This window comes from Adiantum capillus-veneris, chromosome 4, assembly GCF_014529385.1.
Source record: "Adiantum capillus-veneris isolate H3 chromosome 4, ASM1452938v2, whole genome shotgun sequence".
Classification (NCBI taxonomy): Eukaryota; Viridiplantae; Streptophyta; class Polypodiopsida; order Polypodiales; family Pteridaceae; genus Adiantum; species Adiantum capillus-veneris.
In genome coordinates, this window is record NC_140934.1 from 73658395 (window position 1) to 73682841 (window position 24447).

Consider the following 24447-nt stretch of genomic DNA (forward strand, 5'->3'; position numbering starts at 1 on the left):
GACTTTTTTGAATTCTTTTCAGAATATATCACCACATTGTGCAACTTGTCATTATAAGATCGTGGGTAAAATTTATTATCTACGCAATATGTCCTAACGATTTCGAAAAACTAAAAACAAGCGAATCTTTCCAGATGCAGCATCACGCGAAGAAGGGAGGGAGGGACAAAGCACAAGGTGGAGGCAGGGACAAGGACGGGGATGCAGGGGCGGGGATGCAGCAGCAGGCCTGCCCATGTGCAAGGCGGCGGACCAGGGTGCAGGGAGGTGGACGACGGGGAAGCAGATTTTTGTTTATTTCTTAGTGCTCTGTAAGTGCAGCCAACTGATGGTGCTCGGTTGGCGTAGATCGAGAGACGCAAGACTCAATTTATGATCGGTAAGGGATCGGAACCATCCGGGGTTTGCTTTTGTTTGACGCAACAAATGACAAATTGAGGGAGCGAGGGTGCCGATGTTGAGTTGGGAGGAATCTAGCCACTAATGAATATAATAGAGAGAGAAGCTACCAGTAGTATGTATGTAGAGTACGCATAAAGATTTTTGAAAGTGTGCAAACTTTTGATGACGATAGTAAACTACACACAACAATCGTTTCGATTAATGTTTGAAATATTAATAATTCTTACTAGGGGCACAATGCTTATGGAAATCGTTGGACTGAGATAGCCAAACTTGTTCCAGGCAGGTAAATTGTTTTTACTTGCTGAAGCCATATGTTCAGTTCCACATAGTTAATCTAAGCGGTCACTTATTCAAATTTCAGGACTGATAATGCTGTTAAAAATCGATATAACGCATTGTGTAAAAAACGTTGTCGCAAATCCAAGCTGACAAACACAATTGGATTGAGCTCACTAGACACCTTAGTACAACACACAAACAAGGACTCCAAACAAGCAGAAATACTGTTGGAATGGGGACATGACAGGCAAGTCATAAACACTATGCATGCATGTGTGTTATTTTGTGTGTGTGAGAGAGAGAGAGAGAGAGAGAGAGAGAGAGAGAGATGAAATGTTATATTAACGTCTTCAAAAGGCCAGAGTGACCTATGAGACCAAACTGATACAAAAGTGGTGAATCTGGTACAATGTCTGAAAATCTGGTACAATGTCTGAAAAGTGTGAGATTGTGAAAATAAATGCGAAAAAGTCCCCAAAGAGTTGGTCTAACGGTAAGGCTTTGGCCTCTCAACCTACGGGTTGTGGGTTCAGATCCCCTATTGGGTCACACTCTAGAGGGACACCTTGTGCTCACCTGGTGTTCACGTTGCTAGGGCTCTTGCCCTTGGACACTCGAGTGCATCCTCCTCCTCGGGTGGGTCACCCGAGGAAGAGGTTCCTAGCTGGTTGCTACGAGTTCTCTCCGTCGTTCCCAGCATGTGGTGCATCAATTAGGTGGCCATGGTGATGCCTACGCGTGGCTCTTGCCCGATGGTACGCGGCCCTTGCCCGACCATGTAACATGGCTAATATTTGGAAGGGATAAGCACCTCCCCCTGTGGGCCCTCTGGTGTGTCGAAAAAAAAAAAAAAAAAAAGCGAAAAACTAAATACAAAGTATTAGATAAACTTCTTAGGAGCATTCTGGGTGTCTGCCTAGAATGCTTCTAATCCTTTGTTGTAGTCTCCTCCAATGAAGTGTGCTTCTGCATCTCGGTCGTGGTCGTCTCGATTTCCTAAGCTCAGTCGCCCTGTCAATGAGGGTGCCTTTGGTATGAATGTGGGTATTCCTTTGTGCTCGCTGCTGGCCTCTTGCTTCTCCTTCCATTCTTGCTTCTCTCGATCCGAAGAAATCTGTGATCTGCCTCTGAGGTTGTAGTGCTCTTTGTCTTCTCATTAGATTATCCCTGTGCCGATGTAGTTCCACCTTTGATCTTGGTATTACATGACTCTATCTAGAGGTCCAAAGCCTTCTTTAAATAGGCAATGGAAACGCCCACGTATCTCATAGTATACGGTGCAATGACATATGTAGTGTAATTCTGTCTCCGGCTCCATTCCGCATAACTTGCAAATTCTGCTCTCTGGTGGGATTCCCCTAAATCTGCCAAATTCAATTTCCAGTTGGTGTGAGGATATACGAATCTGACCAAGAGCACATCTCAAACCATGAGACAGGTGGGTATCCATGTAGTTTGGGTGAATCACAAAACCATCTTCAGATAGCTGTAGGAAGTTTTCTTTGTAGTCGGCCATCTTTGTGTCCAATTCTTGTGTAGGGTCTACCCATGTCCTCTTAGTGTCCAGATGTATAAGATCCTGGCGGATGATTTTATTAATCTCCGTTCGTGTGATTGCCAGTGATGGAGCCTCAAGAGAGTATTGGAAGGGGGGTAATCTTTCCATACTGAACGTGTGTCTTTGAAACCACGAAGACAGTTGCGCATACAAAATGAGAGAGAGAGAGAGAGAGAGAGAGAGAGAGAGAGAGAGAGAGAGAGAGAGAGAGAGATGAAATATATTGTTATATTAACGTCTTCAAAAAGCCAAAATGACCTATGAGACCAATCTGTTACAAAATGGTGAATCTAATACCATGTCTGGGTACAAAAGAACTAGAACAAAGATACTACTACTAGAATCCATCCTCATCTGCACTCTGGATGTCTAGAGAGTATGGCTCAAATTCTCTATTGTAGTCTCCGTCGATGCTGTGTAGCCCCTCTCCTCAATCGTGGCCGTCTGGATCTCCGTAGCTCCAGTGCTCGGTCGATGAGAGTGCCGCTAGTGGTCGAATGAGTATGGGACGAGCTCTGCAGTGATGGTTGCATCTTTGGCTGTCCCATATCTAGTGAAAAGAAATCTGTAATTTGTCTCTGGGACTGTCTCTCTCTATCTCTCCCCAGTAAAGTGTCTCTATATTTGTATAACTCAAGTAGATATAGCCCAAGACATCTCTGATCCTCATAACTCATGACCCTGGAGAAAGGACCGAAACCCTCTCTGAATAAGCAGTGGAAACGGCCCCGTATCACACTGTGCAATGACATGTAATGTAGCTCTGTCTTTGGCTCTAGTTGGCATAAGCGGCATATCCTACTGTTTGTTGGTATCCCTCTGAATTTACCAGTCTCAATCTCCAGCTGATGTGAGGATGTGCGTATCTGACCAATAGCACACCGTAAACCATGAGACATATGTGTGTCCATGTAGCTGGGTCGAATCACAAACCATCTCCTGTGAGGAGAAGATGCTTTCTATAGAAAGCCATCTTTGTGCCCAACTCTTGTGGTGGCTCTATCCATGTCCTCCTGGTATCCAGCTGAAGCAGGTCCTGACGAATGAGTCTAGTAATCTCCTGTGAGGAGAAGATGCTTTCTATAGAAAGCCATCTTTGTGCCCAACTCTTGTGGTGGCTCTATCCATGTCCTCCTGGTATCCAGCTGAAGCAGGTCCTGACGAATGAGTCTAGTAATCTCCACCCGTGTAAGAGACATTGAGGGTGTCCGAAGAGAGTACTGGAAAGGGGGCAGTCTGTCCATGGGGATGTGATCCCTTTTCCTAGGCATGACATATTGTATGTTGAGCACGTTTCTCTCATGGATGAGCACGAACGTATGCGGATTTTTCATGAAAAGCTGAAAAGTATGTATGTCAGGAAGTCACATTCCATGTCTCTTCCTTGGCATGACACAGTGTCCGAACGAGCACATGAAAGTATGAGCACCAAGCATGGGCATTTCCGTTGTGAATTGCCACAATTGATTGCTCTAGATCATAAGAGAGAGATTCAATCTCATTGTTTGCATATGTTTGATGAACGGGTTGTCACTCCGTCTCTATGTTCATCTACATTGCATACAGTCTTTAGAGAAGACAAGATTTTTTCCCTTCACGTTACATGGAATGGGTATGTTCATGGTTTTGTGTTGGAAATGGTTTCAGGAATTTTCATCCATGGAGATTCTTGAAGACGAAAGAAGCAGGTCTCTAGATGAAGTTGAAGCAAGGAAGGAGCCACAGAAGACTTTGAGTCGCTTTCGGCGCGGCCCAGAGAAGCAAACGTTGCAGACCTTTATGAAGTTCAAGGATCGCATGACCCACGCATTAGACTGGGCCGGCGAAGAGTCCTTCACAGGATTCTAGACATTGTTGGCGATCTCCCTCGACACCATATAGTTCGGTATCAGTACCTCACTTTGAAAAGGAGGGGATGTTACGTGACACATCCAACCCTATGTGTCCGTGGACAAGCTATAGCATGATCAGGGTTCAGTCAGTCCAGTCAGTCTAGATTAGAAGTGATCTGGCACTTTTGTGAGTCTATTCGTAGACCGTGCATGCCTAGTCACTTAGTGTAGATGCATATCCTCTGGTTGCACACAACATGATCATCAGTATTCCCTTCAGAATCCATCAGAATCAGTCAGGGGAATTTTCTAGTGCATTTAGCCTATTTTCCCTATTTTTGACATTTTTCACTTATTATTTTTAAGTGACTTTCCAACAAAAGCAGGTAGGGCAATTTTGCTAAGTTAATATATAAGCAAACCCAAGTTAGCACTTTCTGGCAGAAGAGGCAGCAGGAGCTTCCCGCTCAACAGGCATCTTCTCAGCAGGAACCCCCATCAAGCACCTTATCGCCGGCAATCCTCCCAATCCTAGCGTTTTTGCCATCGCCAGACTCCACCTCTGCCTGGCGTTTTCAGCAGTCCTTGACCGCAGCAGATCCCTATCCTCTAGCGTTTCTAGATCGCCATCAAGCCTTGCAGCAGCCAGCGTTTTCCAACATTAGCAGACAGCGTTTTTCAACATATTCATCCAGCGTTTTTCAGCATACAAAAACGCAGCTTTGGAACTGCATTTGGGCAGCGTTTTCAACCCTCAATCGCCGCATCAAACCAGCGTTTTGGAGTCAAGGACAGCAGCCATTTTCAGCCATAAAAACGCAGCCAAACAGTCATTTTCAGCCACCCAAAACAGCCCAAAGATTTGCAGATTTTCAGCAGATAGAAGACCACAGATTTCAGCCCTAAAGTCGTCGTCGTCATCCCCGTCGTCGTCATCGGCATAGTCCCTAGTTGCATCAGTCCATTGCATCCGCATTGTACCACTTGTGCAATCAATAAGTAGACCACTCTCGCCGACGAGAGTGGGGCCTTCGGAGGAGGGTTTTACAACGTCTTTGGTGTCGTATCTCTCTTCTTTCCCTATCTCTCAGTCTCATACACTTACACGCACATTGTCCATTCACTTTGTTCGTGATCATAGCACTTTCCATTAAGAACGGAAGGCTCTCCCTTCCATAAGAACTAAAAGGAACCTTGAGCACAGTTCGGAGCACTCATCTTGAGCAAAGCGCAAACAATCATTTCGCTGCATCTAACAAGTTTAAATGAAAAGCCTTCAAAACTCAAAAGCTTCTGGTCCAAAAGCAATGCCAAAAAGCTGCCAGCGTGATTTGCAGAATTCCATACAGCAGCCACGTCATCAGTCAGCGCAAAACGCGGAGCGTCCGTACAGCTGCCACGTCATCAGTTGTGTGTGTGAGTCCTGCTTTATTTTAATCCCTTTATGTCACTGGGGCCCCATCAGATGGGGTCCCCATAAGATGGTAGGACTTCTTCTTCTGCTACTTGTTCTTCTTAGGGTTTAGGCCCCTCGGCCAGCATCTGTAAGTTTTTTTTTTTCCGAGAAAAAGATCCTTCTATTAGTTAATGAAAACTGCCCATAGGGCTACAACCACCTCTGCAAGAGAGGGCTACAACAAAACATGATGGGGAGACTCTCCCAATGAAAGAACAACATATATACAATGAGGCTAAATCAAGAGATGGGAGGAGGGAAGAGCAACACAGGTGGACGGTAGTGCCATCTGAGCACACCCTGGACAATGGTGTAGAAAGGCCCAGGCCCAGGCCCATGGCTCTGTGTGCAACCAGCCATTGAAACAAAGTGACGCACCTCGGCTGTCTGGAGTCCCACAGCCTCTGCCAAAATGTTGCCAAGAACTCGAGTATGAGGCCCTCCTCCTGCCAATGACGTGCTGCAGCGGGGCGGGCCTCTCTCTGTGCTGCAAGTATATGACGTCCAAGCCGAACAGTGTACTGAAAGAATGGGACTCCTGGGTGGTCTGCAGAAGAGAAGGGGTCCCTCCATAGCCACTCACCAGGATCCCACTGTACTCGTGCCAGTGGACAACACTCCCAAGCCCATAGCCTCCAGTGTCCAGTCTCAAGAGCTGCTGGGTCAGGGTCTATGACGCAAGTCCTCCCATGGATGCCCACAACTCAGATCCTCTGGAAGCAGCACTCTGCTACCTGCGGGGCCTCTACTGCAACTCGCTGTAATCGTCCCCCACCCTGAATCTCGAAGAACTGGGCTGGGACAGTCTCTGAGCAGGCCCTGACTGAAATGAGAACCTCCAGTCGTGTGAAGGTTCCCATCCACCGGGGTGCTACTGGCTCGAGAAACGTGAGCCACTCAGTTGGAACTGACTCTGAGATGTCCTGACACATGCTCTGCACCCCTCTCATGCCCTGTAGTAGCTGGAAACCCTGCATCTCCTTTGACAAACCTGTGAACGCTAGCCAGTCACCTAGAGAGCGCGCTGGACCTGCTGCCATGGGACCCCATGAAACATGAGGCCGACTACCAACCAAGTGGCCTCTCTGAGTGCTAACCATGGGGTTCTAGACGAGGGGCTACCGTAGGCGCTCCTCCGTGCACGTCGGCTGTCTCTGCTCCAGGCCATGCCGTAAGAGCTCCCAAGATCGAAGCAAACTCACAGCGAAGCGGTCCTCCAGTCTCCTGCTCAAACCCACTCGGCGCAACTCTGTAAAGATCCATTGGGTCGAAGGTTGCCAAGGGCCTCCTAACTGAGGCACCTTGGCACGAAGCCTCTGCAACAAGAACTCCTTCCAGGGCTCCTCACTTGGAAGAAGTCCTCTGACTACGAACTTCCCAAGAAGGTCTCTGCTCTGCTGTGCTGGATCAATGATCCCAAGCCCTCCCTGAGAACAAGGAAGCGTGATGACCGATCAAGCCACCTTGGCTCGGGCTATCTGAGTGTCACGTCCTGACCAAAGGAAGTTTCTGATCAGCCTCTCTACTTGGCTGATATAAGAACTCGAGAAGATCGAGCAGGAAGTGATGTACCACATAGTTGCCAACAACATCTGGTTGGCAACTACTACTCTACCAGCCAACGAAAGTCGTGCTGAGCTCCAATGTAACAGCTTTCTCCTGACGGACAGGAGAAGAGGAGCAATCTGCTGCTCGGGAGACAAGTCCAAACCAACGTAACAACCCAAGTACCGAACTGCAGTCCCTGGGGGAATCCACCTGAAACCCTCTCCTGGCATCCAATATGGCACAGGAGCACTACCAACCGAGAAAGCCACTGTCTTTCTCCAATTGATCAGTATGCCCGATGCACAACAAAAGGTCTCCAAACCCTGCTCACATCTGTGCAGATTGGCCTCCTGGCCCTCTAAGTACAAGGCTGAGTCATCGGCAAACTCAGCGTCCAGTAGCTCATCTCCGCGAATGGGAGTGCTAAGCCCCGCAGACCAACCTGCTGTGACACTAAAAATCTGCTCATCGCCTCCGCATAGAACAGAAAGAGAAAGGGGGCAAGAGGACAACCCTGTCTGACCGAGCGTGTGAGCATGAAGCGCTCACCTCTACCTCCTGCCAAAAGCACCTGACTGTGAGCCTGTCTGTACGAAGCTTACACCCCTCTAATCCAAGCATCTGAGAAGCCCATCCTGCTTAAAGTGCCCTCTAGAAAGTCCAGTCAACTCTGTCGTATGCCTTCTCAAATCGAGAAGAAGAATCACAAGGTCCTCACCACGGAGTCGTGCAAGGGCAGAAGCCTCCCAGAAAGTAAAGATGTTGTCAAGGATACTGCATTCCTTGACAAAACCTGTCTGAGTCCCATGTATAAGACTCTCCAAAAGTGGCTGAATCCTCAAACTCAGAGCCTTGGCAAGAATTTTGTAGGCTGAGTTGAGGATGGTGATGGGGCGCCACTGTCGAATCTCATCCAAGGAGCCACCCTCCTTGGGAATGAGGTAGATCAGGCCCTCACTCATGCTGTCAGGCATCACCCCTCTGTGCAAAATGTACTGAAAAGCACTACAAAGATATGGGCCAAGCAGGTCCCAGTACTCCAAGAAAAAGCTGGGAGTCAACCATCCTCACCTGGACAGCTACCACGAGGGAGGGCCCTAAGAGCCGTGTGCAGCTCCTCAAGCTGAAGTGGCATCTCTAGCCTCTGGCGCATCTCCTCTGTCACAAGACAAGGCATCTGTGCCCAAACCTGCTTCCTGCATGCATCCTGCCGCTCTGATTGGGGCTCAGCCGACAGTAACTCATGGTAAAAGTCAGTAGCAACTGCACGCATATCCTCGGGCTCACAAGCAACTGACCCATCGGGCCTCCTCATTTGACCTCGGCATGCGAGTGCCGAGGTCCCACTGTCTCAAACAAAGCACCAATCACTCTGTCACCCACCTGAGTCCACTGAGATGCCTGTCGGTGGAAGGCAAACTCATGACGCCTCTCCTCTGTGCTAGCAAGCTCCTGTCGAGCCTGCTGTAACTTCTCCTCTAACCATGGACTGTCTGGATGCTGCTCCTGCATCCTTTGTAGTGAAGCAATGCCTCGTCTGAGACACTGCTCCTCCTCTCTCGCTGTAGCCCGACGAGCCAGAGACCCCTGAAGAAAAAAGTGGCTAAGCTGAGCTAGGCCTGAGGCCACTCTGTCTGCAGGTGTAACCTGGCTGTCCATGTCCTCTATCCAGAGAGCCTCTACCCTCTCTCTGAGTGCTGAGTCCAACAAGACCCTCTCTGGGATGCGAAGCATCGTGCTCCCACTCCTCTACCTGTCTGCCACTGTGAGGATCACTGGTGCATGGTCCGAGAAGGATGTCCCTGCCAGGATGCCCACTAATCCCCCCAGTCACTGAAGTGGTCACTAGTGTAGAAGCGATCTATCTGCGATAGATTCACTCCCCCCACTCTGCGGTCCGATCTAGAGAAGGCAAGACTGTCTGGGGGCCTCACAAAACCAGACTACTGCCAGGTATCCGAGACCCTCAAAGTCATACACAACCTCTCCCAAGCTGCCAACTTGACTCCATGCACAATAGCATGGCTGCCACCAATCCTGTCAGAAGGGTCCTCCAACATGTTGAAGTCCCCTCCTATACACCAATGATCGGCCTGCGGCAAAGACTCAACAATCTGTGACCAAAACTCTGCACGAGCACTGGCCACATTGGGCGCATAGATGTTCAGGAAGCCCACAAGGCAACCCTGAACCTTCATGGTAATCCACTGAGCCCTGCCTGGCACAATAATCCCTCTGCCCACAATGGCCTGCTGCCGCAATAGTCATACATACCCCACCCTGGATGCCTCCAGGTCCAAAAGCAGCTGACCAAAAGGTATCATATCGTCCACGCAAAATCTGACCACATCGCCGAATGCGGCTCTCACACAGATGGTGCTCCTGAAGCATAAGGAGATCAATCTCTCCTCCCACAAGGCAACGCTGAAGCTCCTGACGCAATCGGCCCCGCTGTCGCTGAAACTGGGGCCCACCTAGTCCCTGCACGTTCCATGAGACGATCCTCATGGGGAGCGAGAGAGAACAGATGCTGCCGCAGCAGCAAGACGAGCTATCTTCGAGGCTGGCTTGGATGGGGAGTAATCCGCATCCGAGTGTCCTCTAGATAGGCGTGACTGCAGTGAGTGCCTAGCCCAAGCCCAAGCAGAGCGGGCCGTGCGTAAAGCAACCTCCTCTGTCCAGGAGTCCTCATGAATGTATACATAGCAAGGCAAACACTGCGTATCAGTAAAGAAGTACACCACAATGTGCCTACATCCTGCTGAGTCTGGGGGTGTCACCGCAAACTTGGCCAATGGCCACAAAGTTTGCAGCAAATCTGTAACTCCAAGTTCTCCCATGTGGTGAGAGAACTCTAGGACCTGTGTATGCAACCATCCCAACACTGAGTTGAGGGACCACTCTGTCTCGGCCCTACCACAGAGGGGGAAGGAGAAACCAACTGCTGAGTCCAAGGCCTCTGTCCCCCTAGCGGCGAGGAACAAAGCCTGGACCCTGAAGCAGGCTCCCTCATGGTCTGCTGCGGAATCGCCGGGAAAACGAGTGAACCCGTAGTCGAAGAAGTCCTAGCAGCGTCTGAGGTCAATGCTCGTCAGACCACGAGGGATAGCTGCAAGGGAAGAAGTCTGAATCTGCAAAGGGGGACGCAAGAAGGGCTGACCCTCTCTCGCTAGGTGACTCGTGGCAAAGGTGCTGCCAAGAGATCTCCTAGCCGCCGGAGAGGGACCTCTCTCCTGAGTCGACTGTGGAATTGGAGCAGGAGGGGGGGGGGGAGAAGGAGCTGGGGGGAGCGGAGGAGAAGAGGGGCCGGATGGGGTGACAGAGGTAGAGGGGCGAGGTGGAGAGGTGACGGGAGCAGAAGGCGGGGGGGAGGATGAGGAAGAGGGGGGAAACTCTTGGGGGGGGGAGCCGCTGTCGAGGGTGAAGCGGAGGTGGGGGCTGGTGCAAGGATCTCCTCCTGCTCAAGAGGACCAAAGCGGTTCCCCGTGGGAACCCACTGCTGCTGAGTAGGCACCTGAGGGCCACTCTGAGTGCCAGGCTGACGCTGTGGCCCCTGGCGTCATCAGCCACGGGCCTGCTGCCACCCCTCATCCGCTGGAGCCCCAGGCTCGGAGGGTGGCTCTGCATGTGTGCACTGTGCCGCTGACTGTGGCTGCGGGCCAGCCCTGGCAGGCTGGGGCTAAGGCTGTGGTGCAAGTCGCGGCTTCCTCTGTGGACAAGCCTTCGCTAGGTGGCCCATCTGTCGACAAATGAAGCACTGGTTCGGGAGGCCCGAGTACTCCACACTCTGTCTAAACCAACCCCCACTCACCCGAGGTAGAAGGATAACCTTCGGGAGCGTGTGGGTATCTCTGACCAAAACTCGAACTAAGGGGATGCCAGCCGCCTTGGCAGCTACTGATGCTGCCGTACGAGGTGACTCCAGGGCAGTCCCAATGGCGGAGCCGATCTTGGAAAGAAGTGGTAGGTACTCCCTCCGTAAACCCGGAAAGTAGACTGAGATGGGGATGTCTGCCTCCTCTACTAGAACATCCACAGCCAGGTCAAAATCATGTCGCCACTGTCGAAAGTGGGCGCGTGATGCTCGGATGGCCAGTGGACTCATAGCTATGACCTTGGACGCCATCTCGGAGGTCTCAAACTCAATCTGATAGTAACCCCGTCCGAGAATCTGGACATCCAAGATCTTGCCCACCTCTGCGAGAAGGCAAGCCTGGAGAAGGTCACGCAGCTCTCCTCTGCTAGGTCGGGTGCCGAGAATCTTGTAGATGACCGAAGTCGCCTGCAAACGCTCTACCTCAGCGGCAAGGCTCGCTTGCTCAGTCGGTGAAAGAGCAAGTCGAATGGTGGGCTCAGCGGGGTCGGGCGAGGGGGCTTCGGGCGAGTCCCTCTGTGGCGAAGCTGGAGCCTCCATCTGTGTCTACTGCTGTGGCGTAAGAAGAGGACGGCGGACGAAATCTGCAACTTGGCACGCAAAGCACTGCCCCAAAACGGACTCAAATGCTGTAGGTACTTGCTTGGTTTGGATCCAGCGCATATTTATCCTCCATAACCATACTGATAGAAAAAATGACCTGGTCCATGCTTATAGATGAACCTTTCATCTTATTGCAATAACACTCTCCTCCAAACGAGAGATGACCATAAGCCCGAGTAAGGCCGCAATTAAGGTTAAGCTCCATAATGATTGCAGAAGCAACAACAGAATGGCCACAGATGATTCTTTGATTGGCTGATTCGTTCCAGGCTTTTGCCCTCCAAACTGATTACAAGGAAATGCCAAAATTTCAAAACCTTGATCTTTCAGCTTGCTATATCGCTCTGCCAGTTCATTGTAATTCTAAGTTGTAAGACCGCAGCGAGAAGCTACATTGATGATCAACAGGACCTTGCCTTTGAAGGTGCTTAAGCTCACATCCTTCCCATCAATATCCTTATCTGTGAAATCGTAGATGGTCTGCTCGGCCACATCGGAAGCAGAGGCTGATCGGGTCATTTGTGAAAAGCGGCGGGCGGGAGTTTGAAAAAAACCAAGGTGGCGCAGATGAAAATTGAAAGAGAGAGAGAGGGGGAGGGGAGGAGGAGGGGCGAGGGGAAGTGAGGGGGTGGGTAGGGGCGATTGGATAGGGGCGAGCCAAATTGGGCTGGGGCGAGACCAAAGATAGGGGCGAATTCTAACTGGGCTGGGGCGAGACCAATGGATAGGGGCGAGAGGGGGTGGGCTGGGGTGAGACCAATGGATAGGGGCGAGAGGGGTTGCGGTGGGTAGGGGCGAGGGGGAGTTAGGGGGTGGGTAGGGGCGAGAGGGGTTGGGGTGGGTAGGGGCGAGGGGGAGTTAGGGGGTGGGTAGGGGCGAGAGGAGGTGAGGGTAGGGGCGAGAGGGGGTGGGGTGGGTAGGGGCGAGAGGAGGTGAGGGGGTGGGCAAGGGTGGGTAGGGGCGAGGGGAAGGGGGAGGGTAGGGGTGAGAGGGGGTGGGGTGGGTAGGGGCGAGGGGGAGGGTAGGGGCGAGGGCAAGGGAGGGGAGGGTAGGGCGATAGGGTTTGGGGTGGGTAGGGACGAGGGGGAGTGGGGAGAGAGCTAGGGGTAGACAAGCGGTCGACAATTCCATCTGCTGAACAACAGAATGCAGGAACCTGCACCGAGGGAGGATTCTGTAGGAGCCAGCACCAATGGAGGGCCTGCTGCACCAAGGGAGGATTCTGTAGGAGCCAACACCAATGGAGGGCCTGCCGCCAGGAGCCTACAATAGCATTAGCAGGGGAGAACATTAGTGCCTGCTCTCTATTGTTTTGGTGACTCTCATGTAGATGATGGGAACAACAATGTTCGGCGCTCTTGATGATCTCTTTGCCACAACTGTGAACCCGAAGGATGTGGGCATTTTGATTGTGGGTAAGTTCGAGGGGGTAAGGGTAGCTAGGTACAAGTAAGGAGCAGACCGCTATCATGAGCAAGACAGCTATCAAGATCTTGGAATTCATCTTGCAGGACGGGCTCTGAGAATGGAGTTTGCTAGACACAGAGGAGAGCTTTCTTCTGGTCGAAGAAGAAAGAGACACCAAAGGGGTTGATGTTTGAGGGGGAGTGAACTCCTGTAGAGGAGATTTCTTCCTGTTTCTCTGCTTCTTCAAAGGCTCAGGTGGCTCATTAAGTTTCGTAACTATGGAAACATTTGAAAAGGGTGTACCTTCAGGCAAACAGTGCATAGAGACTCCATAACAAGGCATAGACTTGGTAGCATCCAACCATTCCAACAGATCCTCATCCGACCCGTCAGGTAGAGTAGGCTGTTCATGTTCAGGATTGGTTTCCATTGACAAAGAAACTTGTTGCACCACGGGATCCATACCTCCTTCTAAGAGAATCGGTTGCATCGGGGAGCCAGAAGTATGTATCCACATTGCATCGTTTCCCCAATCGTGGAGTGCTTTAGTGTGTCGCAGCCATGGTCTTCCAATAAGCAAGGGAAATCCGCCCTCAACCTGGGGAAGACTAACTACCACAAAATGCAAGTTAAAAGTGAAATCTTGTACCTTTAGAGGCACCTTGTCGACTATGCCAACTGGGTAGACTGTTCTTTGATCGGCCAATGTAACAGTGAAAGGAGCAGGTCGGGTAGGCTTTAGACCTAAGGCCATCATAGTGAATTCGGGCATCAAATTGATTCCAGATCCACCATCAACAATGATGCCGGATAGCTGGTGCCCAAGAATAGATACAGTGAGACGAGGACTCTTATAATTGGTGAGGGGAGCAGATGTCACGTGACACATCCCAACCCTATGTGTCCGTGGACAAGCTACACCACAGCAGGGTTCAGTCAAGTCAAGTCAAGTCTAGATTAGCAGCGATCTGGCACTTTTGTGAGTCTATTCGTAGACCGTGCATGCCAGTCACTTAGCATAGATGCATATCCTCCGGTTGCACACAGCATGATCATCGGAATTCCCATCAGAATCCATTAGCATCAGTTAGGGGAATTTTCCAGTGCATTTAGCCTATTTTCCTATTTATTGGGATTTTCACTTATTATTTTTAAGTGACTTTCCAACAAAAGTAGGTAGGGCAATTTTGCTAAGTTAATATATAAGCAAACCCAAGTTAGCACTAAATGGCAGAAGAGGCAGCAGGAGCACCTTGCTCATCAGGCAACTTCTCAGCAAGACCAACCCCCGCGACTACTCTGGCGTTTTCTCCACAGAAGACCTAGCGTTTTTGCATCAGATCAGCCTTGGCGATTTGTGCACAGCAGATCAGCCCCGGCGTCATCACGACACAGTAGATCAGCCTAGCGTTTTTGCATTTGCAGAACCGCGGCGACAGAAGGACCAATTTCAGCCCCTGGCGTTTTGGATTTCAGCAGCAAATTAAGACCGGCATTCTTCACCTAAAGTGTAGCAGATTCAGCCCGTAAAGACCATCAGTTTTCAGCCCTAAGAAACCTCATTTTTCAGCCAAGAAAACGCAGCCAAAACAGTCATTTCAGCCACCGAAACAGTCCCGAAATTCAGCAATTAGAAGATCTCAGATTTCAGCCATCGTCGTCGTCGTCATCATCGTCGTCGTCATCGTCATCGTCGTCGTCGTCACCGTCGTCGTCATCGGCATAGACCAAGTTGCATAGTCCATTGCATACGCATTGTACACCTTTGTGCAATCAAGAAATAGACCACTCTTGCCGATGAGAGTGGGGCCTTCGGAGGAGGGTTTTACAACCTCTCGGGTGTCGTATCTCTTCTCTCCTTCTCTCAGTCTCATTCATTTGCACGCACAATATCCACTCACGAACACACTCTCCATAAGACGGCAAGCTCTCTCTTTCCCTAAGAACTAAAAGGAACCTTGAGCAATAAGGATCACTAATCTTGAGAAAATACAACATTCATTCCGCTGCACCTAACATTGGTATCAGAGCTTTGGAAGTGTTATGCATTACTCAAGGGAAGAACCACAAGAACCACAAGAACCACAAGAATTTTTTGCTTGTTGTGATCGCACGAACTCAAGTTTACTTGGGCGTGGCGATTCCTAATCGTGTTTTGTTGAAGAGTGACAGGAATCCCAAGAAAGAAGGGGTTGTCCAGTCTCCCCTTGTGTCTCTTTTCACTCATTGAGAGCGGACCGTGCACTTAGCGGCCGGCCAATCGACGTGAGGTGGGAAAAAGCAACCTTGGTGTGAGCGCAAGGCCGCCAAGGGGTGCGCCCGCAGAAAAGGGTAGAACTCGGGTGAAGAGAAGATCCTTCTCCAACGCGATTTGCAAGCAAAAGAAAACCTCAAGAACCTCAAGAACCCAAGATTCTCACGAATCAAGGACCTCAAGAACCCAAGACCCCCAAGAACCCAAGTTCCTCGTGGACTTAAGAACCCAAGACCAACAAGAACCCACGACTTCAGAATGGTCATCACTCGAAGCGGAATGGATACTTCGCTTGGAGGTGATGAGCATGAGAGAGGCGAAGAAGAATTTTCCTCACCAAGAGGTTTTTCCGACCCTTCCCCATCTACGACAAAGATTGCACGAACTCCTATGGACGAGTTAGACCAAGAAAGAGAAGCAGAAAGAAAGGCTTACGAAGAACGAAGGGCAGCCATAGATCGTGAATACAAAGAAGGAATGGCAGCCATAGCGCGTCAGAGCGAGCAAGCACGCTTGGAAGCCAAAGCAAGAGAAGCAGAATTTGATCGCTAGAACAAAGAAATGCAAGCCAAGTTTGATCACGAGAACAAAGCAATAAGGCAAGAGATGTTGCGACTTTTTTCTCGAATGCAGGCACAGATTCAATAGGATCGGGAAAAGGAGACTCTCTTCGTTTCTTCTTCTCCAAAGCATGACACACAGGATTTCCATGATTGTGTGAAGCATGATGATTTGGATGCCAATGATTTGCATAATAATTTGGATGACAAAGACAAGCATGATGATTTGCATGATCAAGATGTGATTTCTCACAAGCATGATGAGTTGCATGAAGACGATGTGATTGTTCACAAGGATGATGTGTTAGTGGATGCTTTTCCTAGCGAAACTAACCTCGTTGTAGATTCGATCAATCACGAAGATCCGATCTCGACTTTCGAGTCGAGGTCCAAAGAACCCCCACAAGAAGATTCGATAGATTCCAAAGAACCCCCCCAGGACGATTTGATCATTCAGGACGAACCGATCTTGGCTCTCGAGCCTTGGTCCAAAGAACCATCACAGGAAGTATTATGTGTTCGCATGATTGATACGCACGCATTGTTCGAGTGTTTCATTTGTGAAGGTTTCCTGTATTTTAGTTAGCATCGTTATGTGATCCCTTTTGCTAGGCATGACATACTGTATGTTGAGCACGTTTCTCTCATGGATGAACACGAATGTATGCGGATTGTTCATTAAAAGTTGAAATGTTTGTATGTCAGGAAGTCACATTCCATGTCTCTTCCTTGGCATGACACAGTTTCCAAAAGAGCACATGATAGTATGAGCACCAAGCATGGGCATTTCCATTGTGATTTGCCACAGTTGATTGATTTCGATCAAAAAGAAAAGATTCGAGTGCATTGTTTGCATGTGTTTGATGAACGGGTTGTCACTCCGTCTCTATGTTTATCTACATTGCATACACAGTCTTTAGAGAAGACAAGATTTGTTTCCTTCACTTTACATGGAATGGGTATGTTCATGGTTTTGTGTTGGAGATGGTTTCAGGAATTTTCAGCCATGGAGATTCTTAAAGACGAAAGAAGCAGCTCTCTAGACGCAGTTGACGCAAGAAAGGAGATTCAAAAGACTCTGTCTCGCTTTCGGCGCGGCCCAAAGAAGCAAGCGTTGCAGACCTTTATGAAGTTCAAGTACCGCACGACCCACACATCAGAGTGGGCCGGCGAAGAGTCCCTTCCAGGATTCCGGATGCTGTTGGCGATCTCCCTCGACGCCACAGTTCGGTACCAGTACCTCACTTTGAAAAGGAGGGGATGTCACGTGACACATCCCAACCCTATGTGTCCGTGGACAAGCTACACCACAGCAGGGTTCAGTCAAGTCAAGTCAAGTCAATTCTAGATTAGCAGTGATCTGACACTTTTGTGAGTCTATTTGTAGACCGTGCATGCCAGTCACTTAGCATAGATGCATATCCTCCGGTTGCACAGAGCATGATCATCGGAATTCCCATCAGAATCCATCAGCATCAGTTAGGGGAATTTTCCAGTGCATTTAGCTTATTTTCCTATTTATTGGGATTTTCACTTATTATTTTTAAGTGACTTTCCAACAAAAGTAGGTAGGGCAATTTTGCTAAGTTAATATATAAGCAAACCCAAGTTAGCACTAAATGGCAGAAGAGGCAGCAGGAGCACCTTTCTCATCAGGCAACTTCTCAACAAGACTAACCCCCGCGACTACTCTAGCGTTTTCTCCACAGAAGACCTAGCGTTTTTGCATTAGATCAGCCTTGGCGATTTGTGCACAGCAGATCAGCCCCGGCGTCATCACGACACAGCAGATCAGCCTAGCGTTTTTGCATTTGCAGAACCGCGGCGACAGAAGGACCAATTTCAGCCCCTGGCGTTTTTGGATTTCAGCAGCAAATTAAGACCGGCATTATTCACCTAAAGTGTAGTAGATTCAGCCCGTAAAGACCATCAATTTTCAGCCCTAAGAAACCTCATTTTTCAGCCAAGAAAACGCAGCCAAAACAATCATTTTCAGCCACCGAAACAGTCCCGAAATTCAGCGATTAGAAGATCTCAGATTTCAGCCATCGTCGTCGTCGTCACCGTCGTCGTCATCGGCATAGACCAAGTTGCATAGTCCATTGCATACGCATTGTACACCTTTGTGCAATCAAGAAATAGACCACTCTTGCCGATGAGAGTGGGGCCTTCGGAGTAGGGTTTTACAACCTCTCGGGTGTCGTATCTCTTCTCTCTCCTTCTCTCAGTCTCATTCATTTGCACGCACAATATCCACTCACTTTGTTCGTGATCATAGCACTCTCCATAAGACGGCAAGCTCTCTCTTTCCCTAAGAACTAAAAGGAACCTTGAGCAATAAGGATCACTAATCTTGAGAAAATACAACATTCATTCCGCTGCACCTAACAGCAGATGGATAGGAAATCAAATAAGACTCTGAGGGCTGTACAGGGAGGTGCCCGCCACTAGGCCCAGCCCTCGGGTACAGAGACTGAATGACTGACAGGGTGTCACTTCTAAGTGTGGCGTCGAGCCTTAGCATATCGTATAGTGACACCTGCTGAAAAGTATTTTTCAAGATGGCTTCTGCTGTGGGCTTGGCACCTTCGAACTGGGCTCCCGTTGGGGCCTTAATCTGTTCCAAGTCAGCCACTGCTTCCAAGAAGGCTCCATCAATGTCAGATAACAGGGAAGTTGGTTTGCTCTGAGCAATTTTGAAGGAGTCGTCCTTTGGATCAAATAGAACAGCTTGAGGAAGTGAGGATTGGCGAGGTGGACCTGTGGGCAGATTGAGACCAAGAGCTGCTCTTTGTGCCCGAGTAAGGACACCATCAGGCTCCTTCTTTTGTAGTGGCTTAACCACATGAGTAGCAGGTGATGGTTGAGGCACGATGTTCACAGTAATCAAGTTTATCTTTGGGAAGGTGAATTCTTGCTGGTTCTGAGTCGAGCTTGAAGACGTGGATGCCCTTTGCGTGGGATAATCCTTATTGTAGTGATCTTTTGAATCAGGGCAATGACGACAAGGAGGGGACCCCTTAGGTACAGGACACTTGCTCTGATAATGCCCATATTCTCCGCATCTGTAGCAGAGTATGGGCCGATTGGAAGGACGAAACGTGGGACGAGGTGGTTGCTGCATGGAGTTGGAGGCTGAAGTGTAGAAGCTCTGAGGGGTTGAGGTGGCATTAGCATTATAAAAACTTTGAGTCGGGAAAGTACTTGACATACCTTGGACAGCAGGGGTATTGAGCAAAGGTGGCATGTAGTTGGGATGGCTGTAGTGGGAAACCATGTTGGATGCTGGTGCTAACCCCTGTTGGAGAGTAGGACCAAGACTTTGCTGTATTTTGTGCAATCCCTTTATATAGTAGCAATCCTTATCTTCATGACCCGATTTTTCGCAGAAGTGGCAATAAGAGCAAAGGGGACAGTCCTGTGGAGGGTGTGCTGGAGAGCGGCATGAACTACACCATACCATAGCCTTAGTCTCCTGCTGAGACCTGAGCTCTTCTAACTCTCTTTTAAGTTGATCATAAGCCTCTTGATGTGGAGATTTCTCCTGTCTGAGAGAGAAGGATCTCTCTTCGTGAAGGGCCCGCTGTAACTTTAGGGCTTCCAATTCCCTTCTTAAAGAAGTCAAAGGGTCTGATGGACTGTCCACGAGTACAGGGGCAGTATCTAACTGAGGAGAGTCAGTGAATTGCCTTCTTGCTCCCTCTATTCTAGTAGCAGTAGCAACAAAGTCCTCCAGACTGGCTTCAGGACGGAGACTTTCTCTGAGCTTTTGTTGAGAAGTCTTAGGCAGAGCCTTCTCTACCCACTTCTTCACCATGAATTCCCCTGGTTGCTGAGGCATCTTGGCGACCAGGGACTTTGTTCTGGTCATGAGCTCTACAAATGTCTCCTTGGGCTGGAGCAACAGGTTGGCCAACTCATCTAGAATCTTCTCTTGATAATCCCCTGGTCGGAAAGCTTCACAGAACTGCTGTCTTAACATGGTCCAAGTAGTAAAGTGGTTTTCAACAAACTGACTGTACCATTTATCTGCAAGACCATCCAAGGTGGACGGGAAGAGCACTAGGTATGCGTCTTCTCTGTTGAGGCCACGACCTTTGCAAAGAGAGACAAACCTCCGAGCATGGTCGTCTGCATCTTCTGCGGAGAGACCTTTAAAGGTAGGGAACTTGATGTTCACCTTTGCCAGAACACTTGTGAGCTCCTCCATGGCCTCTTGCTCCTAAGTCTGTTGCTCCCTAGCTTGCTGTAACAAAATGGGGGAGAGCCTTACCGGAGAAGGTGACCTGGAGGATGTAGAACCGGTCAAAGGAATGGAGGTAGCAGTATGAGTAGGTATGGGTGATGGGGTTAATATGCTTCTATTGGGCACCAAGGGTTGACGCCTTCTGTGGTAGTACTTCAGAGGACTCAGTAGTGCACTTTGAAGCTCCAAAGACCTCCTTGTATGTGTTATGCAGTAACCGCCAACCCCACCAAGCTTTGGGCAAGAAGACCTTCACTTGGGCAAGACAACCTTCACTTGGCTGAACATTGGTCTAGACTCTACTAGACCAGGGCGAGTGACTAGACCACCTGGCTGGACCAGGACGAGGAAGGACTAGACCAGGGACGAGAAGGACTAGACCAGGACGAGTACTGGGTGGACCAGGGTGGAGAGAGGACAAGACCAACAAGGCGAGAGACTAGACCAGCTAGATTAAGTTGTCAAGGGTGAAACTAGACCAGACCAACAGGCTGCACAGGCGAAGCGAAGAAACCAGGTACTCAACGGAGTGAGACTTCAGTTGAGGTCCCACCGTGATCGCCAAAATGAGAGCACCTGTAGCGCGGATAATATGTCGTTCTCTCTACAGTGTGGGTGCCCCTCAGTGCAATGTGCGAGACAATCTCACTCAAACAAATGGAAACTCTCTCAAACAGAATGAAACACAAAAACAATGGATAACAACAGAGACACAACAGTGGACCAGAACATGTGGACTCGACTAGCTCAAAGAACCGTGTACAGACTCTGGCGTGGCAGCACCCTCAGCTCCAGCCCAGGACTCACAGGTACAATGGGGTTGTCGAGGCTCAGATGTGCAGGGATGGTGCTAATGTGCTCTGTCTAGGACTCTCTCTCCTCGAACCATGATGCTGGACCAAAGGTGAAGAAGATATCTCCCTGACCAACCGCTACTACTCATATGTAACACCATAAAGGGCCACCAACGGCTCATAAATGTCAGCCATGTGGTGACCTGGCCACGATGTCCACTAGACCACCGTCGGTACCCTGCCACTGCCACGTGTCACTCCCAACCCAGAGGGTCCGTCCAGTGTGAAACAACCTAGACCACTATACTAACTGTGTCCTGTGAAAGTGACACTGTAGCCTGCTACAAGGGTGCCTTTGGTATGAATGTGGGTACTCCTTTGTGTTGGCTGCTGGCCTCTTGCTTCCCCTTCCACTCTTGCTTCTCTCGATCCGAAGAAGTCTGTGATCTGCCTCTGAGGCCGTAGTGCTCTTTGTCTTCTCATTAGATTATCCCTGTGCCGATGTAGTTCCAGTAGGTACAAGCCTAAGCATCTTTGATCTTGGTATTGCATGATTCTATCTAGAGGTCCAAATCCTTCTTTAAAGAGGCAATGAAAACGCCCACGTATCTCATAGTATACTTTGCAGTGGCATATATAGTGTAATTCTATCTCCGGCTCCATTCCGCATAACTTGCAAATTCTGCTCTCAGGTGGGATTTCCCTAAATCTGCCAAATACAATTTCCAATTGGTGTGAGGATGTACGAATCTGACCAATAGCACATCTCAAACCATGAGACAGGTGGGTATCCATGTAACTCGGGCGAATCACAAATCCATCTTCAGATAGTTGTAGGAAGTTTTCTTTGTAGTCGGCCATCTTCGTGCCCAATTCTTGTGTAGGGTCTACCCATGTCGTCTTAGTATTCAATTGTATAAGATCCTGTCGGATGATTTTATTAATCTCCGTTCGTGTAATTGCCAATGATGGAGCCTCAAGAGAGTATTGGAAGGGGGGTAATCTTTCCATACTGAACCCGTGTCTCTGAAACCACGAGGACAGTTGCGCATACCAGCATGATGTATAGAGAGAGAGAGAGAGAGAGAGAGAGAGAGAGAGAGAGAGAATGTCATTTGTGCATGTGAGCTTGCAAGTAAGTAAAGAGCAACGATTGTAAGCGAAGCCACCATTTTGTGGGGTGTGTCATGCAAGAGTGAAGAGGCTTCTGTAGAGTGCTTTGAAAAATACCTTTTTTACGTCCCCAAGATGGAGTTCATAAATTAATTTCTGCGCTCTTCTCTCTACCTTCTCTATCTTTCTCTCACTCTTTCTACCTATCCTTCTCTTTCTCCCTCTTTTTCTCTCTATGGATGCGGCATTTGGTTGGAAAGCTTTCAATGGCAAAGTACCTTAGAATGGAGGAAAACATGTAATGTTCACAATAATCCCTCAAAGAAGCAGCTGCTGTGAAGAGATGTGGCACAAAAAGCACAATAAAGAAGCTCTTCTTCAAAGAACTCTATAGAGGCAGAAGCACTCTTGCACTGTGCACAACACAAAACAATTGCTACATTTACAACACTAGATCTTTATCTCTACTCAAAACGATGGCTACATTCACGTAATTGTATATACTTAAATTATACTTAATTATAGAGAGTATATACTTAAATTATAGGGGTGGATGTGCATATATATTTGTTTATGCATGTATGTAGGCACTAAGTGCGGGAGCATAACACCCGAAGGTTACACTTTCTCTTGGGTATAGTCATTTTTTAATTGTGGTATTGCGGTCATTGATCCATTCATGCATGATTACTGCAACGTACCTTTGGTTTTACCACAGTTGAGACTATGATGATATCTAAAGAGGTGCCATTTGACCTTTGGCACTACTAGCCCTTGCTTAGGTCTACTAGTATGTATATGTATCTACGTGCTTATGTGCATAGATACTTGTGTGTGTGTGTGTGTGTGTATATATATATATATATATATATATATATATATATATATGAGTGAGTAGGGGGGAAAAGCTAAATCTCATATTACTCTCTATAATGTAGATGTTAGACGAGAGACCACATGGTGGGGAGCAGCCATTTGGTTCTTCTTTTGGTTGGTTCACATCCAGGTTGGCTCCCACCCAAGGTGGACATCGCCTCCAGTGGACCCGAGTTTTGAGGCGGTGAGACTAAGCAAAGAAATTAAGCTTATTTATTGCTAGTTAACCCTAAACCATGAGTGTTATAGATTTATTTTTGTTAATTGTAGGCATGGCCATCCTACACCTACTCTACTCAGGTTCTTCACCGGTGGTAGATCCAGACCTACAATGGGCTATCTCTTTATGGGACCAGTACCTCCGTTCGTCAAATGCATTGTTTGGCTGGTACACTCGACAACAACTTGCAACCTATGATCTTTCTCTGTAGTTCATGCCATGGGGGAGTCAAGGAGGGACTCTTTACATCCAGAGGTCCCACTCCCATGGCATTGCAGGATTCCATGTCACTCCACTCCTGCTTTGCTAGCGCACCATCGGCGCACTTCTTCTAGTGGCACGCATCAACGCTCGTCTCAAGGCAACGAGCATCGAGAGAGACAAAGCGATGGAGGATCTTGTGGCTTCGCTTGTTTTGGTGGGGGGGACGGAGTTTCCTATTTTAGAGCGTGCCGCCCCTTACGTAGAGGATGAGGATACAGATGCACCCATGTCAGACATGCATGGATGCTACTACAGGGTAAAATATGATGGGGAGGTGGACTTTGGTACATCAGAGGGCAAGGTGTTTTGATGTCATCTTTAGATTCTTATACACCTGAAGTATAAGAATTGTTTTGTAAAGTTTAGAGACTAGCTTCCCGCTCATGCATGCTACATTGCGGACGCGCTACATGCTAGATTTTCAAGTATCCCCGATCAATGTTTTTCAAAACAATAATTGGAGGGCTACATAAAAACATTTTTGAAAAACAAGCAGTCCAGTGTACGGCGTGCAATGGCCAACCAAGTTAGAGATCCAAACAGGAGCTATCATGGTGGCAACATGGGAGATGTGGAGTGGGAGTGGGCAATGCAAGAAAAGAGCGATCAGGCTCCAACAGTTTCATCCTACAGACAACAATACGAAGCTCGGGTCAGACAAACTTCCATGCACTATGGCTCGGGAGGCAAAGCAGCATGGAAGGACAAATATGTAAGATTGGTTAAAATTACAACCTAAATTGATGATTATAAAGATTTTAGTTAATGATTTGTTTTTGATATTGCGAACTTAGGAAATTATCACTCTTAGTTGACCAACCAGAGAGATGGTCAAGTTTTGGGAGCGACATATAGAATTTGAAACTTGGCGATGGTTGTTCGAGAACAACCACATCTCTCACAAGCAATTCGATGCAACGATTAGATCACTACAAGCGGTAATTTTGTATCAATTGTTTTGATCTGTTGATATTTGTTTAATTTGAACTGGGTTTATGTAGAGTCAAGGTGATCAAACGTACGTGCATGTGGACAACGACGATGAGCAAGAGGATTAGATAGAAAAATATTTGTCCAAACTTTCAGAAAGTCCCATTGTGGCACAATGTATATACAACTATTTTTATTTTATTTGTAACTTCTTTAAATAGTTGATCT

The 24447-nt window shown here is 48.5% G+C and overlaps 1 long non-coding RNA gene across 1 annotated transcript; it reads left to right on the forward strand.

The window, feature by feature from the left end:
- The first annotated feature begins 127 nt into the window (after positions 1–127).
- LOC147459410 (uncharacterized) lies at positions 128–24447 on the forward strand. The gene is made up of 4 exons (XR_015187865.1): positions 128–379; positions 633–688; positions 767–931; positions 24291–24447. It is a non-coding gene; the product is annotated as an uncharacterized LOC147459410 (long non-coding RNA).